The following is a 13,894-nucleotide window of genomic DNA, read 5'->3' as shown; positions in this document are numbered from 1 at the left end:
AGAATTCGCCTGCTTCAGATGTACCATGTCCCATCGCACTTAGTTCTGTGGGACTCTCACCTCCAGGGGCCGCCAGCACAGACGTGGGAGCGCGCCATCCTGCTTGGTGGAGGGCGCGTTTATTTGCATAGAGCATTGTCCCTCGTGCAAGAATAAAGCCCATCAGAATTTTGCCCTCCCAGCTCCTTCAATCAGAACGATGGCACTGGCTGGTGCCTGGGCTGCGGTCAGCCCACCAAACATGGCAGGAAGCATTCGAGAACCAAGGGTTCCACAACTCTCAGAACTATTACAAATGGTAGGTGTCAGGGCCGGTGCTGTGGCGTAGCGGGTAAAGCTGCCACTTGTAGCATTGGCATCCCGTATGCATGCTGATTCGAGTCCTGGCTGCTCCACTTCTGACCCAGCTCCCTGCTAATGTACCTGAGAAAGCAGCTGAAGATGGCCCACGTACTTGGGCCCCTGCACCCACGTGGGAGACCCAGAAGAAGCTCCTGGCTCCTGGCTTCGGATGAACCCTGCTACGGCCATTTGGGGAGTAAACCAGCAAATAGAAGCTCTCTCTCTCTCTCTCTCTCTCTCTCTGTCTGCCTCTCCTTATCCCTCTCTGTAACTCTTTCAAATAAAATAAATAAATCAAGAACGGAAGGAAGGAAGGAAGGAAGGAAGGAAGGAAGGAAGGAAGGAAGGAAGGAACAAGGAAGGAAGGAAGGAAGGAAGGAAGGAAGGAAGGAAGGAAAGAAAGAAAGAAATGGTCGGTGTCTTGCCACGGGTCACGCAGCTGTAGTGAGAGGGCTCGGATCCACACTCGGGTTTGCCCAGGAACCTGGCCGTGGAGGCTCCATGCTTCACCGTGAGGGTTTCCCACCTCCTAGCACATGCAAAAGACATCACTAGTTTCCCTATCTCGCCAAACTCATTCTCTCTGGCTGCCCTTCAAAAGAATCTGCCTTATTCCAGGGAGCACACACAATTTCCCAGCCTCCCTTTCAGCCAGCCATGTTCAGTGAAGCAGAGGTTGTCAGGTGTGGCTTCTGAGAAGGACACCTAAAAGGCTACCCTGCTGCCAGGCCTTTTCCTGCTTCCTCCTGCCTAAAACTTGGAGGTGGTGGCTGGAGTTTCTGCAGCCACTTTGGGGCATGAGTTGTCCTTGAAGGTATTACTTTACTTGCTAAGGATGACGACCTCTCAGAATTCTGGGATCCTAATCACCATGGAACAAACACACCTGCTGTGGACTGTACACCTTCAAAGATAATTTAGCCCTTATTGTATTCACACCACTGTTGACTGGGTTTTCTGTTCCATGCAGAGGAAGTTAATGCCAATACTTGCACGATATTGTATTTCAGTGTTTCCGGGTCTTCATTCCTAAGTGCCTGCCCATGGATGAATAATTTCCTCTATTAAGCCGTATTTCCTCTCCACACCCTATATCCCCAGAGATGTACGCTCTCCGCCTGTGTGACTCAAGTCCAAAGTCCCAGGAACACTTTCCACACCCACCCAGCCGCTCCCTTTCTTGTTTCAATAATGAACACCACAACCAGAAATCCGGGCCCTGTATCCTTTCCACTGTTATTCAAAATAGGATTAGGTATGTTTTCTTCTCCCACACAGTTTGGGGGCAGGCATGGTTTGGTGTAACAGCCACTGACCTGGGAGAAGAAGAAGGCCCTTTGCAAGGCCTTTGCAAGTTGCAAGGTTGCACAAGGAGGCCCAGGAGGGGAGAGCGTCCTGGAGGTGGTGCTGAGACCCCTGACCCAGCATTCTGACTTAGAGGAAGCAGATGGGGTTTTAATGAGCTGTGACTACTGTCCATTTTCTTGAAGCAACGCTCACCAAGATCTGTGTACCGCCTCCGGGCAGGATGCATCCCCACAAGAAAGAAGGGGACACCCACAAACCCCAGCCGGAATCTCCCTGTCGAGGCTGTGCTTCCTCGCACCGTCCCGTGTTTGCACCAAAGGAGACCTGGACGCTGCCGTCTTCCAGATGCAGTTAGAGGCCATCGCTTGGATGGCACCACAACTCTGCCTTTTTTGCCCTGAAAAAAAAGGAAAACAATATAAAGATGGAACAGCTCTGGATCTGATTGATACTGTGCAGGGAGGGCAGCGGGGAGGGCTTGACAGGGCCATGGAGGACTCCTAGGGACTGGCAGAGTCCTTTCTTCCAACACCTGTTTGTGACAGGAGTTTTCACTCTATTTACACTTTATAACATGACGCATCCCTTTGATGTGTTTTCCGAGTCTGTTATATTTACCAGAAAAGGTTCAACTTGGGGGCGATCCCGTCTTCCTGTTGGAATTGTCTGCTGGTCGTGTCCCTGTGTGGTCAGTAGAGGGACCCCTCCTGGGACCCGCCCCGCCACAAGGAGGCAGGGGTGGCTCCTGCATTTCTGCAGGCCGGACAGTGAGTGACCGCTCTCACTTCCTGAGCAGCTCAGAGCTGGCCAGGCCAGGGACCTACCTCTGCTGAGTCCATTTCCTAATCCTGACACTAGGGGGCGCACATTGATGGCAGCATAGGAATGGTTTGAATGAGGAAGCAAGCATTTAGCCAAGTGGGTAGATGCCCACATCCCAGGTCGGAGTGCCTGCGTTCATTTCCCTGCTCCGCTCATGACTCCAACTTCCTGCTAATGCACAGCCTGAGAGGTAGTCGTGATGGCCCAAGCAATTGGGTTCTTGCCACCCACAGAGTCTTGGGTTGAGTTCCCGGCTTCTGGCTTTAGCCACAGGCCAGCCCCAGCCATTTTGGGCAACTGGGAAGTAAACCAGCAGGCAGGAGTGTGCTCATTCTCTCTCTCTCTCTCTCTCTCTCTCTGTCTCTCTGTCTCTCTCTCTCTCCCTGCCTCTCAAATATAAAAAATAACAACAAAAAGGAATGATTTGAATCAGAATGAAATTTACATTTCCTTATATCGGGCCATAAATCCCCCTTGGACGCCCTGTGGTTAATTCTGTCAGTCACTCTGCGGCGGCACTGAGACTCGGCAGGTGAGGATGTGTGTACGCTGCTATCATCCCTTGCCATGGAGCAGGCTCGGGCATCCACAAATGTCACCCGCGCCCCTGCAGCTGCCACGCGCTGTAAATAGTGTTCAGCTCGTTGGTGGATGGAAGGGACATGATTCAGCAGAGGCCACATGACTTGCCACCAGCAGCCTGTTCCTCTGGTGTGTAATGAACAGGAGAGGCAGGTGTGGAACGGTGGAGCCACAGGGGTGGATGGGGACCCTGGGGGAGGGGCACAGCCAGGGGCCCGTGGGAAGGGCTTGGTTCTGCAGCCAGGCAGAGGGGAGAAAGAGAAAGAACGCTAAACATGACCACTGTCTGACTGTCATTCATATTCCTCACTGTATTCCCTTCCATATGCATTCAACAACCACTCAGCAGGCGTGTTGATTCCAGGCAATCAACCTGTCTCTGCCTCCCTCTCCAGGTAACGTTCTCCCTGTATCTCTCCTTCCACGTGGCCACTTCTTACACGAGCACAGTCATACTGGATTGGAGTCCCCTCCCCAGTGTGGCCTGTCTTCAACATCTGCCACCACCCTGCTTCCAAATGACAGTACCTATAGGGTTGCAATGTATCCTTTTTGGAGGAACAACCCAATTCGACCCATAACCATGACTTTGGGCAGCTGCTTTAGTTTCCGCATCTGTGGAAGGAGGATTACGACAGTACCAGCCCCAGAAGCAATAGAGTTAATAGCGACTACTCAAGACCTTCAAGCCAGGACCTTGGATGTAGTAATTACCACTGACGGATCCACGCAAGGTTTTATTCTGCCATGCGTGCTGGCTCTAAGTCAGTAGACTGATTTCACACCCCACATCTTAAAGAACAACATCGCTCTGGAGGGTGGGCATTTGTCACACAAGGGAAGCTGCCGTTTGAGACCCCTGCATTCCACATTGGAGTGCCTGGGTTTGAGTCTAACGTGGCTTCTAATGGCAACTTGCTGCAGACATTCATGCTGGGGGCAGCCCGTGGTGATGGCTTAAGGACTTGAGTCCCTGACACCCATGTGGGGAGCCCTGGATGGAGTTCCAGGTTCCATCCCAGTCCCACATGCTGCCGGCGTTTGGAGAAGGAACCAGAAGTTCTCGGCCCCCTAGCGACTTAACACTCACTCCTTCAAAAACATTTCCTGGGGTTGTTCACTTTAAGTGGCAGACAAGTTGGCCTGCATCAACATGCAAGGCAAACGGCGTTATCGCTAGAGGAAGCTCTTGTCGCTACACAGGTAATGCCAGGAACAGGAATGAGCTCATCACGGGAAGCCCGGAGGGGGAAGCTTCCTGGGCTGGTCTCGGCAGCGTCTTGGCAGAGTCGTCAAGGACTCGGGGTCTTTCCACACCTCGGCTCTGGCCGCCCCAGCAGGCTGACACGCCGTCCCCTGCCTCTCTTATCACGGCTGTGAGAGGGCAGCCATTCCACCCAGCTGGAGACCGGCCTGGGCGTTCTCCTCTCCTGCAACTCTGGGATTTTCCTGGAACAATTTCCCAGAAATCACCCTGCCAGGCCTTCCCTCACGTCCCCTGGAACCGAGGTGGGTCACATGCCCCGCCCCGAACCAGCCCCTGGGAAAGCGCTAGGTTTCCGTGATTGGAGCAGATGGGCTGACCGTCCACCGCAGACAGGGCGGGCGGGCTCCACGTGCGCTGGGGTCTGATCCTCGCACCCCCATGACCACAGCAGCGAGGAGGAAACTAAAACTCAAAGAAGCTCATGTGCCCCACCCAAGGTCACGGCGTCGGCAAGTGATGAAGCTGAGCAATATTTAATTATCGTTTCCTGAGGACTTCGTTCAGACTTTCGTTCTTAGTACAGGAATTTTTTGTTTACTTTCCAGTGGATTTTCACTTGCTGGTATAAAAGCTGAGCAATCTAATTTTTGCCTTATCCTGCTCACTCCTAACTTTTCACCAATACTCATGTTTATTTACCTTCACTTTTAAAAATATTTATTTTCCTTTTATTTGAAAGAGAGAGACAGAAACGGGCAGATAGAGATCTTCCATCTACTGGTTCACTTTACAAATGCCCACAACAGCCGGGTGGGGCCAGGCTGAAGCCAGGAGCCTAGGACGATGCAAATCAGATCTCCCACGTGGGTGGTAGGGACCAGGGACTGGAGTCACCCACCGGCTGCCCCCAGGGTGTGCATCAGCTGGAAACCGGGATCAGAAGTGGTGCTGAGACTCAAACCTGGGGACTCCCACATGGGACGCAGGAGTCCCAAACAGCGTCATAGCACTGCACCAAACACCCACCCTGTCCTCCTATTGATCTCTCAATGGCAGCACCTTTTCCATCCACTCCGCCAGAGCAGGATGTAGCACCTGCCATCCCCTCCTCATCTGAGATCAGAGCCCAAGGGACTGTCCAAGGACACCCCCTCCCTCCCTCCCTCCTGGCGAGTTACTGCTCCATCTTCCCCAGGGCAGACTGGAGAGAGGGAGCCAGCGGCTCGCGGTTAGTTCACCGTCTTGGCAGGAAGCCTGGGTATGGGACATGAAGCACAGTATTTTCTCTATACCGTGAGGCGTGGACAGACACGCGTAGCCTATGAGTATATCCTCGTTAGCACTCTTGGAAAGAACAAAGCTCACTTGGGCAGCTCTCCCGCCCTTTCGCCTTTCGCCTCCCCTAGGTGGGAAAGAGACACAGTAACCAAGAATACAGTCCTTCCCCCGCACCCTCACCCTGCCAGAATGCCGGCTTCCCGCTGCCAACATTTCACAGACGAATGCTGCAGGAAATGGCTGAGCTGCATCCAGGGAGTTTCAACTGCTTCCCTCCTGTTCCTGAGGGAAAACAAACAAACAAACAAACAAACAAACAAAAACTGTCCTTTCCGCCGCAGAGCCCCAGGAATTGGCTGCTGGGAAGGCCTTGTGAGCTGGAAATCAGGCGCCCTCTACTGGTCATCTGTAGGAAGCCAGATGGCCTTTTGGGCAGACAGCCGCGGGAGCTATAGGCAGAGACTGGGAGACAAGCAGAGAAGGCCTGGGAACACTTAGATAAAAAAAAAAAAAAAAAATTTTTTTTAACTGAAATGGTGAAAGACCACCTGCCTTAGAATTGTATTGCAATACCAAATATAGGTCATGGGTGTTAAAATGGACATCTGAGCTGCTCACAAATGCTGGCAGGTTTTCTTGTGGCTTCCCAACATTGAGCGTCCAGGCTTGGATGGGTTCCCAAAGCAAGGGTGCCGGGTTGGAGGAAAGCCACCACCGGGATTCTTCCCGGGAAAGGCAGCTGCTGCTGATGGGAAAATATTTCTCAGACGCTGGGACCGACGTGTATAGGATGGTCTGCCTCGAGCAGAAGAAGAGCTTAGTTTGAGGTTTTTGTTGGTTTTTATTGCTTATTGAGAAACACAAAAGAGAAAGGTCGCTTGCACGAAGTCCGCCTACACCTCCACGCATGCGCTCTGCCGGGGCGGCCCCACCTGCACCGGCGCCCTATCCAGCCTTCGTGTTGGTCTCCGTGGCCCACACACTGGAGAGGGAACAGCTTAGGGCGCCTCTAGAAGGCACCGAGCGCTGTATCGGGGGACGTAGTGCAGGAGCCCAGGACGAGGGCGGCCATGAGCAGCACGAGGGACCCGAGGTGGCGAGGAGCAGACTGGGCTTTCCTCGAGCTGGGCCGACGTCGGTCGGATCTCTGAGGGGGACGCGACCCCACCTGCCCAAGCCACACAGACGTAAATGTGCTCAACACTGAGGCTCGGGCTTGGGTTTTTAGGGCCCGACACCCAAACGTGGAAGCAACCTTGTCGGAGTGCCAACACTCACACTCAATATAAGAACAGCAGGAAATCTTAGTAACGGTGCATGTTGGCGCAGGAATGGAGACCACCTTCGCGCTCAGGGATGGAGCCTGTGAGCCTAACACAAGGTAATCGGCCACTGAAGCTCCTCTGGATTTAATTCTTTCAGTTTCCCAGTGGGTAGGCAATGAGGACGGGCAGACGAGACAGACCTCGAGGAGCAGCCCGAGGGGCCGAGACTCGGACAGATCTGAGACTCAGACCCAAGCCTCTCGCTGCCAATCCCCCACTCCTCTCCCCTCCTGGGCGCCTCTCCCTTGCGGAGAGTGCGTTCTTCCTGCTTTGTTTTTTTATAGTGAAAGACTTCGATTGAGAGAATCTCGCAGTCAACGCTTCCCTCCGCCCTAATCTACTGCCTTTCTGTTAGTACTGGAAAAAGCAGTGTGATGTGAGCCCAAACCCAGCCAACACAGCGGACACGGATTTAGCTCTTACCTGAGGATGGGACCCAACTGACCACGAAAAACCTCCATAAACAGCACCCCACGGCTCTTGCCCATCGCTTTCGTGGGTGCCTGGGAACGATTTTCTGCTCTTTGAGACGTCTTTCTCCCACCGTGCCCAGTAGCGTCCTAACCCAGGCAGACACAGAGAGGGTGAGCTTTGACTTGGCCATGTCTCGCTGAGGTCTGGCACCTTCTTGGCACTTCTGCTGAGATGTAAGTAATGGTCTTACATGGGCAGAAGGTGGAAGAATTCACACCCTAGAGCCCACAAGGAGGAGAAGGGGCTTAGACGCACAGATGCACATATACACGGCCTCGCTGAGCTGCAGTTTAGCACCCCAGGGTCCCAGCTTTTACCCAGGAGCCTTAGGGTTATTGCATGATTCATTCAAATGCCTTTTCCATGTTCTGGACTGACTCTTTTTTTTTTTTTTTTTGCAGGCACGTTAAAGTGAAAGCACTTTGGAGTCATTTTTCTTGTTTCTTCAATAAAAAAAAGACTTGGATTTACAATCTCTTTTCTCTGAAGAGCTCAGCATGGTGCCCATCTGCTGTCTTATTTGTCTTTGTTTCATCCCTGTGAAGTCAATACTGTGTGTGAGACTGGTGCCACCGCCAGGGAAGGTGAGAGCAGGCACGTGTGGACTTATTCCTGCTCACCACAAGGGGGAGCCCTTGTGCCCTCTGATTAACTCACGTCTGCAAAAGACACACCCACTGCCCACCCAAGTGGCTCCTATTACTTCTGTGATGCCCACAAGCAACCCCAGCCTGGAATTGCCAGGACGGGCCGTGAAGAAGGACGAGTAGACAGAGAATTGCAATATGGCGTGATGGGAGCTACCCAGCAGGGATGGCTTAGGTATGAGTGTGGAGGAGTCGGGTAGGCACAAAAGGAAGTTATTGACGGGTTAAAAGAAGCAAAGCTTTGGGAAAAATTGTTGCAAGTGAAATAATTAAATCACCGAGAGAATCCTATCAAATCCTTTTTAATTAGTTACAATAACTAAGCCAGCTTTCCGCTCGCCAAAAAGACTCTGCCTTATCTGTTTTCTGATTGAGATTTTTTAAAAAGATTATTTATTTATTTGAAAGTCAGAGTTATACAGGGACGCAGAGAGAGAGAGAGAAAGAGGGAGCGAGAGAGAGAGCGGTCTTCCACTGGTTGGAAGACAAACGCCAGAGCTGCCCTGATCTGAAGCCAGGAGCCAGGAGCTTCTTCCGGGTCTCCCACGTGGGTGCAGGGGCCTAAGGACTTTGGCCATCTTCCACTTCTTTCCCAGGCCACAGCAGAGAGCTGGATTGGAAGAGGGGCAGCCAGGACACAAACCGGCGCCCATATGGGATGCCGACACTGCAGGTGGCAGCTTTACCTGCTACACCACAGCACTGGCCCCTTCTGCTGAGAGGATTAAACTGCTTTTTGCTTTTTGTTTACTGGGGCAGGCTTTGTGACTCAGCAGGCTAGGCCTCCTTAGAACACCCACATCACATATCGGAGTGCCTGAGATCAAGTCCTGCCTCCACTTTCAAGCCAGCTTTCTACTATTGTGCACCCTGGGAGGCTGCAGATAATGGTTCAAGTGCTTGGGTCCTTGCCACCCCTTGGGAGACCTGGGTGGAGTTCCAGGCTCCTGGCTTCAGCCTAACCAGCCCCAGCTATTACAGGCATTTAAAGAGGAAACCAGGAGATGGAAGATTGATCTCTCTCGCGTGCGCACGCGCGCTCTTTCTCTCTCTCTCTTAGGTGTGTGTTTCTCTGCCTTTCAAATAAATAAAAAGCTTTAAAATAATAACCACAAAATAAATATAAAGTAGAAAAATACCTTCCCCCAAGTAAAGCTTCGGATAACAGGTACTAACAAGGCTGTGAACAAGCTGGCTTCCTCATGGGTCGCTGGTGTGAATGTAAATTGTTTTGGCTGCTGTGGAAGGCATAGAATTACTAGGGTGGGCATTTGCTATAGCAGTTAAGATGCCTACATCCTATGTTGGAGCCCCAGCTGCATGTCTGATCCCAGCTTCCTGCTAACATACACCCTAAGAGGCAGTGGGGGATGGGTCCCGGCAACCTTCATGGGAGAGACCAGGATTGAGTTACCAGCTCCCAAGCTTTGGCTTGGCCCAGCCTCGCTGCTGCTCATCCAGGCACTGGGGCAATGAACTGGAGGATCTTCTTCCTCAAATAAATAAAAACAATTTTTAAAAATAGTAATTTCACATTCAGCAAATCTTACTCCTACATATATATTTAAAAGAGCTGAAAATATGCTCACACAGATCTTTGTACATGCATAGTTGTTGCAGCACTATTCACAAGAACAAAAAGCAGAGACAGCTCAAGTGTCTGTCAGTGAATGGTAGTTCCAATGGGATATTACTCAACCATAAGAAGGAATGAAGTGCTGAGACATGCTACCACTTGGATGGACCTGGAACAGATTAGGATAATGAAAGGAGCTAGACACAAAGGTCATACACCGTATAATCCTGTTGACATGAAATATTCAGAATATGAAAATCTAGAGGAAGAGAAGGCAGTTTGGTGGCTTTTAGGGGCTAAGAATATTGAATGGGGAACAGCTACTTGGAAGTTGTATTTTTGGATGAGAGAAATGTTCTAGAACTAGATAGAGATGGTGGCTGCATAAAATGGTGACTGGACAGAATGTCACAGAAGTGCTCACTTTAGAATGGCTGGCCAGCAGTTTGGTAAAGTAGTTGAGACATGGCTTAGCGGGCTGGCAACATGACACAGTAGGTTAATCCTCTGCCTGTGGCGCTGGCATCCCATGTGGGCACTGGTTATAGTCCTGGCTGCTCCTCTTCCAGTCCAGCTCTCTGCTATGTCCTGAGAGTGCAGTGGAGGATGGCCCAAGTGCTTGGGCTCCTGCGCCTATGTGGGAGACGGGGAAGAAGCACCTGGCTCCTGGCTTCGATGCAGGAGCAGCTCCGGCTGTTGCTGCCATTTGGGGAGTGATCCAACGGAAGGAAGACCTTTCTCTCTGTCACTCTCTCTCACTGTAACTCTACTGCTCAAATAAATAAAATCTTAAACACAGCTTAGAATGTATTCATCACATGTCAGAATGCCTAGTTTGAGTCCTGGCTCTGCTTGCGACCCAGCATCTTGCTGGTGGACACCCTGGGAGGTGGCAGATGACAGCTCAAGTACGTGGATCTCCCCTACCCATGTAGGAGACCCAGATTGAGTTCTGAGCTCCTGGCTTCCGCCTGGCCCACCTCCAACTGTTGCAGGCATTTGAGGGGTGAAACAGTGGATGAAAGCTCTCCTTCTCTCTCTGCCTCCGTCTTTCAAATAAAATAAAAATAAGTAAATAGAATGATTTTGTGTGACATGGATTTCACCTCAACAAAAGTTTTATAAGTGAAAGCATCAGTCAAGAGGACGACTTCTGAGCGAGAGAGAGCGCCGTGTGTAAGTGGGAGGTAGCCCGGGTCCCAGGGCATGGACAGTGCGGCTGGGATGGCATGAGCATTCCCGGAGGCTGGGCCGGGGGACATGGGCTCTGCCAAGGGCCAGAGTTAGACAGCAAGCAGCTCACAGATCTGTTTTCATCATGTCTCTGTGCCCTGTGACAGGCAGACACCTAGATTGCTGATGAGGTGAGGGGCTCTGGCTGGAATGGGGTCTGTCCCCAAGCTCCTGCTGGAGTTTAGTCCCCAAAGTCACAGCAATGGCGTGAAGAAGGCAGGAACTGAAGCTGTGGTGTTTAGAGGTAAGGCTTTGAGGAGTAATTAGGAATCACTAAGGTCATAAGTTGGCACCTCCATGACCGAATCCTAGTGGCTTCATGCAAACAGGGAGGGAGAGCTCACACACACACACACACACACACACATGCCTGTCTCCCCACAGCGTGGTGCGCTGCTTGGCTGTGAGACTTTGCCAGCAAGGAGAGCATCACCAATGCAGCCCAGAATGGTGAGCCAAGATGAACCTCCTTTCTTTGTAAAGTAGCCTGTCTCCAGCATTTCACTGTAGCACTAAAAAGCAGGCTAATGTGTGTGCGTAGGAGTTGCCCAGCCAGTGGGCTCCCCAGCACTACACAGAGTGGCCCAGGCTTCTCTGGAGCCAAGACTAAGGTGTTTCTCAGAAACTCTGATCTGGGCTTGGCTCCAGCCCCAAGGGAACAAAGCAATCATCAAGGCCCCAGCCTTCTGCTCCCCCGGGAGGCAGAGCGCAGTCATCCCTGTCGGGGATAGTCCCCAGCCCTGCGGCTCACGCTCCAACCTTTGTTGTGCTGCAAACCCCTACACACTTCCTCATTAACCTAAGTTGTGAAATAACACCATCGAGTGGCGGCTCCAATAATTTATGCTCTCATGACCAATATCAACGCTATTTTGAGATCTTTGCAACAACCACAGCATGATACAAAAATACGCATGATTTCTCCCCCTGAAAAAGTCACAGACGTTGTTATTACTATAGCAGTGTGTCGCCTATGTCTGTGATTATCGAAAATGCTACATTTCAGTTGGCGTTTAATAAAAGGAAAGACGGCTGTCAGAGATTCCAGTGCAAGAACCCCTGCATTACACCGTGGAAGCGAGGCTGTGGGCCAGCAGCCAGAGCTCGCCTCTCCCCAGCTCACTGGTTGTAACCAGTGTCTACCAAAAGGAACTGAAGAGCTGTATGTGCTCAAATTGGCTCTGGTCTGTTGGCAACAACACTGGGGCCAGCCAGCCAGAGAGGCTAGACACGGTGCGGCTGAAGGAGCAGTGAGCAGGAGGGACCGGGCTGGGATTTTTTTTTTAAATGTTATCTATGTATTTTTATTTTGTTTGAGAAGTTGAGCTACTTAGGGAGAGAGACAGATCTTCTGTCCACTTGTTCACGCCCCAGATACCCTTAACAGCTGAGCCTGGGCCAGGCTGAAGCCAGGAGCCAGGAAGTCCCTCCAGGTCTCCCACGTGAGTGCGGGGACTGCCAAATACTTGAGCCACCATCCTCTGCCTCCCAGGATGCACATTAGCAAGGAGCTGCATCAGAAGGTAGATCCAGGACTCCATCTTAGGCACTATAATAGGAGAAGCAGACGACCCAAGCAGTGGCTCAACCCACTGCACCACAACACCATGGGGTGGGTTTTAAAGTGCACAGTCAGCAGCATCGGCTGTCACGTAGATTATCTCTGTGCCAGTGTCAGTGGCTGGAAGCATGATGGTGTCTGAGGGCTCCTGTCTGCAGAACTGGTTGAGCAAGTTCCACCCAATGAGGTCTACCAGGTACCACCAGCCACAAAGCATGACATTAATGGCATCTTTACTCAAGCAAATGAGAGAGAGAGAGAGTGTGTGTGTGTGTGTGTGTGTGTGTTGCAGGGATGCGAGATGCATATGTAGGAAAGACTCTCCTAAAATTGCTCTTAGGAGGCACCAGAGGAGGAGGGAGAAAACCCAGCTCCGTGTCATGTACCTCTTCCTCCGTCACACAGCGTAAGGCGGGGCCACCCCCATTGTAAAGTGCCTCATTCCCCTGTAGGGACCGTGATGGACACTGAAGGGAATAGAGGTTACACGTGTGCTTCCTGTCCAGTCACGGTCCTGCCCTATGCCCTGGTCTCCTCCAGAGCCCCCAACTCCCACTCTCCCCTGTATTCCCCTTCCACGTTTCAACCAGTGAATCTGTGCTCAGAGGCCGGCTGATTGCTCCACTCTGCCGGAAGGCCGGCACTCTTCAGCCTGGCTCCACGTCCCCACTCTGTCGGGCTCCACTTACCCCCTTCTCCCCAAGTCATGGCCGCCACCCTACCTGCCACCCACCAGGAATTGTCCACTGGATTTGCAGGTTCCTGGATGTGCCAGGTTCTCTCACCTCCAGATTCTTCTCTCCCTGGTCCCTCAGTGGTCTGTCTCCATCACCAGTGGAAGGCTGGGACTGTGTCTTGTGTATATTAGTGTAGCCCCAGTGCCAGGAGAAAGCCAGTGCGAGTTTCCCGAGTGAGTTACCATCTGGCCAGTCATCACTAACAGTACTTCATCTTGGGTATGAGGGGTGAGAGAACAAAGTACCATAGACTAGGTGACTTAACCAGCAGAAATCCCTTTTCTCAAAGTTATAGAGGCTGCAGATTCAAGGTCAAAGTGTCAGAGGGTTGGCTTCTCCTTGTGGCTCGGAAACAGCTGCCTTCTCATGTGTCCTCCCACGGCCTTTCTCTGTGAGCACACGTCTCTCTTCCCTTTTGTAGGGGCATCAGTCAGATTGGATTAGGGCTCCACCTTCCCAGCCTCATTTTAACTCAATCACCTCTCTATAGACCTTGTCTCCAAATGCAGTCATGATTGAGGTTTTGCGAGTTGGGACTTTAACATCTGAATTTGCAGAACCCCAAGTCAGCCCACGACAAATCTGGAACCATTTATTTAGCAAGGTAACTGGAGCTCTGTGGCAATACTCGGCAGTGAGTTGGCATCCTCTTCTCCGTCTCTGTTCCCTGTGCTGCCACTTAAGTATCGTCATACAAGCCCCACAAATTAAGACTTGACATATCTGAAGGAAATGAAACCAACATATGAACGAGGTGCCTGCACTCCCATGTTCACTGCAGCATTATTCACAATAACCAAGA

The 13,894-nt window shown here is 51.6% G+C and overlaps 2 long non-coding RNA genes across 2 annotated transcripts; one reads left to right on the top strand and one right to left on the bottom strand.

Annotated features, from left to right (window-relative positions):
- Positions 1 to 1,560: 1,560 nt before the first annotated feature.
- LOC127491527 (uncharacterized) lies at positions 1,561 to 5,923 on the bottom strand. The gene is made up of 2 exons (XR_011387589.2): positions 5,720 to 5,923; positions 1,561 to 2,047 (listed from the first exon to the last, which is right to left on the bottom strand). It is a non-coding gene; the product is annotated as an uncharacterized LOC127491527 (long non-coding RNA).
- LOC138849170 (uncharacterized) lies at positions 4,313 to 8,281 on the top strand. The gene is made up of 2 exons (XR_016231191.1): positions 4,313 to 4,563; positions 7,740 to 8,281. It is a non-coding gene; the product is annotated as an uncharacterized LOC138849170 (long non-coding RNA).
- The last annotated feature ends 5,613 nt before the right edge of the window (positions 8,282 to 13,894 follow it).

Source organism: Oryctolagus cuniculus, chromosome 3, assembly GCF_051225735.1.
Source record: "Oryctolagus cuniculus isolate XC-2025 breed Fujian yellow rabbit chromosome 3, ASM5122573v1, whole genome shotgun sequence".
NCBI lineage: Eukaryota > Metazoa > Chordata > Mammalia > Lagomorpha > Leporidae > Oryctolagus > Oryctolagus cuniculus.
Note: the sequence above shows the minus strand (reverse complement) of the source record. Positions and strands in the feature narration are given on the sequence as shown.